The following is a 4,095-nucleotide window of genomic DNA, read 5'->3' on the forward strand; positions in this document are numbered from 1 at the left end:
GATTATATTGGGAGAGCTATTGTGACTTTATCTGTGGATTATTACAACACTTTGTGTGGATTTATTCATATTGCCTGGAACTTTACAAATCATCGGTGGACATTCAATTTCCTTGTGGATTTGTGATTATTGTTAATTTGAAACCTGGAAGGATCAAGGATTATACCAGGACATTCGCATACAGATAAGTAACACTTTAAATCATCGTACTACTCTTGTACCACCACCAATTACTTTAGACATTTGTAAACCATCTCTGTATAATATTGTATATATAATTAAATTGTGTTTTGAATTTAGCTGCTGGTTTCTCATTTCTGTTATTCGTTCATGTAACAAGGTAAATATATCAATAAAATTCAATATTGGTTCAATTCTGCTAAAATGTGCATCAGAACCACCAATTCTCATTTCATTTCATATCATTTAAATATAAGGTTGAAATTTCTATTTTACCAAATTATTGAATTATGATTATAAGTCAGTTGACATCTGATCATTTAAGGATACATGTTGTGTATAATATATCTTAAAAGCATAAAAACAAATAAAAATTGTCAGCTACATGTACATGTACAGTGTACATGTATACACATTCACAATGTACATGTATACAACTATATGTGCATATTTATATCAAAATTAATCTGAAACTATTTTAAACTATTTTAAACCTTTGCTTGATTACTTAGATAACATGGTATGAGGTAGGCTAAAGACACTTACAAAATGATAATGTTTATTAATAATGTGACTTGATTTTTTTTACTGGAAAAGGACTGTTAATTTTAATATGCCCACTCATAAATCAATTAAATTTATTATGAAACATATTAGATAAATGTACATGTACTAACAGATATTCTTTTTGAAATGATCAAGCACAACATTAAATTTCATGATCAAATTAATTAACAAAATGTGCAATAGTTATATACAAAATGTATATATATATGCAATATTTAAAAATATGGTAATCTAAATTAAACATGTATTGTGATGTGGTGAAACACACCCTATACATGCATATGGTGTCTGTTATTTTTATAAAAACTTGAAATATTTAGACATGATGAAGTGCTCTATTTTCTATTGGTTTTTTTTTCAACTATGATGTTCAAATGTTAGATTATCCCATTCTGAACCCCTCATATTATACAACTAGAGTTAGTTCCCTTTTCGAAAACTCTCCAATGCAATAATAACAGTAGCGCGAGTGACCGGAGAAGATTGTCAATAAAGGTAGACACAATTTTAGGAACATTTACCTGTTGTACCGAGTCTGTTATCCGGGTAGTGGGTTGAGGTAGGGTGTCAAGAGCCAGTTTTTACAAGGATACCCGCTATCGCCAAGTAAGTGGCATTTTACCGGCACCATTCTCGCCTCAAATATCCTTGCCAGACCACTTTCACGAAGGATTCTCGCGTCGTGTGCTGACCCTGGCCATCTCGCAACTAGGTCTAAAATACGTGAATTTGCATCCACCACAATCTGTACATTGATGGAATGGAAGTTTTTTCTGTTTACAAATTCTGGCTCGTTGATACTGGGGCGTAAAATACGTATATGTGTGCCGTCAATTGCTCCGATAACCCCCGGGAACCTAGCAACTGCATAAAAATCTGCTTGATGTTTCCTGACAGCCTCAGCAGAAATAGGGAATGAAATGATCTTGGTAACGACTTCCTGGCGGTTTAAAGCATTTGTCACTCTCTGGATAACTCGGGATACGGTTGACTGGTCAACATTAAAATTATCACCACTGCAGAGTTGCATTTTCCCTGTAGCATAGAATCTCAGTGCTAATAACACCTGCAAAAATGAGGGTAGGCTGTGATTCCGTCCTGTGGCGGGGGCAATATAATCTTTCACAATATCATTAATAAAAAGGATCCCCTCCCTGTCAAACCTGAATCTTTGATAAAGTTCAAACCCGTCATAGTTTTGAAGTGGATCAAACCTGTCCCGGAAAATTCTTTCTCTTCTCAATGCCCTTACAAACTGTTGAGGTGCATTATTCTGTCCATTAGCAGCGGCCATTTTGGAAAGATAAGCATCTTACTTAACGATTTAAGACAGGTAAGGTGGTTGTTTAATGTTAAGAATATTCTGAAGTGTTAAGAAAAATCTTGCAAGCCACTTGACAAGATAAGCAATATACTTAGCACAAAAATTAATCTGCTTAGCAGAATTTTTAACTTAAGCATATTCTAAACCATTTAAGATTTTTTTATGCATACGAGTCCAGATCGCTTTGGACCTCTGCAGCCCTCCGAATACATGTAGTTATAGTCACGTGCCATCAATAGCTCCTGCTCCTCCTCGTAGTATTGCCTTATCCTGTTTTCTCCAGAAGAATATAAATGATCTTTGCTGTAAGTATGTTTCTGTTTGGGTATTATTGCATCCCATTTTCTTCCGCAAGTCGCTTCAATTGATGTACAGAAATCCTATTTATTGTCACATTACAATTGTACCTGCTGTACCTATTGCATGATCGTAGAAGGCGACTAAATTTAGGATCTTATCTTTCTTTCTAACCGACTTTATTCTCCGTAAAGTCTCTTGACACGGTCTCACTTTTTGCTTTTTTGGAGCGCTCATCCCTGAGGTACACAAAAGTCTATAAAAGTGGTAGTTTCTGTTCCTGCTTAGCGCTCAGCGTACGGGGAGGTAAACGACTGGTTCGCCCGTTGTCAGTATAATAAGACCGGGTGTGGTGTGTTGCTTGGTTTTTTCGGTGGCATGCTTCAGTGATATAGCACTATAGAGGAAGACGCAACACGAACATACATACCGCAGTCTCCCAAAATACGCAATTCGCTCTTCATACAAGGTGCACACCACAACATGGAAGGCCGTCCTTACATAACCTTAGCTGATAATAGGACGATAATTAATCAAAGAAACAAAACTCGTATCACAGTTACCTTGACGTATGAACCGATCATCATCAGGAGAGTAACTAGTATGACTGGTTCGCCCGTTGTATAGTAATAATGACCTGGTGAGATGCGTTACTAACTGTCTTCGGTGGACTGATGAAGTGTGATAGCACTATTTAAAGGCCAATAGTTTCTAGCCCTGCAGGTAGGGCGTTAGAATTGTACCTGCTGCCCCTATTGCATGACCATAGCTGTTAATAGGACGTTAATAAATCAAACAAACAAAAGCATGATCGTAATAGGCGAGTAAATTTAGGATCTTATCTTTTCTTCCTAACTGACTTTATCTTTCCTAATGCCTCCCTTGGCACCGCCTCACTTTTGGCCTTGAATTGAGCGTTCGCCCCTGTGAGGAAGGCTCTGGGTTCTGTCCCCTGGCCGAGACACACCAAAGTCTATAAAAGTGGTAGTTTCTGCTCCTGCTTAGCGTTCAGCATACAGGGAGTGGGACGACTGGTTCGCCCGTTGTCAGTATAATGTGACCGGGTGGTGTGTGTTGCTTGGTGTCTTCGGCGGCATGCTTCAGTGATATAGCACTATAAAAAGGGCAACAGTTCCACTATACAAGAAGACACAACACGAACATACCGCAGTCTCCCAGTACACTCACCTCGCACAACATACACGCAACACACCGCATACATGGGAGGCCGTCCTTACATGACCATAGCTGTTAATAGGACGTTAATAAATCAAACAAACAAACAAACCAATAGTTTCACTTAACATAAAAATACCGCAGTCTCCTAAAACACGCACCTCGCACAACAACACACACATGCTCCCTGGCCGAGACACACCAATTTCTGCTACCGTCTAGTGCTTAGTATTAAGGGAGTGAGACAACTGGTTTGCCCGTTGGTCGTATACTTTGACCATGTAGGGTTTGTTGTTTGGTGTCTTCGGTAGCATGTATCAGTTACATATACGGCATACATAGGAGGTGGTCCTTACGTGACCCTAGCTGTTAATAGGACGTCAATTGAATCAAAAAAACATGTAATACATCTTATCCTGATGATTTGAATTTTGAAGAAGAAAAAAAGAAATCTTCACTGCTTTTATCTTGTGACTAGCCTCATAGTGATTGATATCTTTTCTTAGAAAAAAATGATGAAATTCAACTTGGTTTCCAGCTTTTTCATCGCG

General features: G+C 37.9%; 1 pseudogene; it reads right to left on the minus strand.

The window, feature by feature from the left end:
• Window positions 1-1,038: 1,038 nt before the first annotated feature.
• LOC138312940 (putative nuclease HARBI1) lies at window positions 1,039-2,106 on the minus strand (annotated as a pseudogene).
• Between the last annotated feature and the right edge of the window lie 1,989 nt (window positions 2,107-4,095).

This window comes from Argopecten irradians, unplaced genomic scaffold, assembly GCF_041381155.1.
Source record: "Argopecten irradians isolate NY unplaced genomic scaffold, Ai_NY scaffold_0533, whole genome shotgun sequence".
NCBI lineage: Eukaryota > Metazoa > Mollusca > Bivalvia > Pectinida > Pectinidae > Argopecten > Argopecten irradians.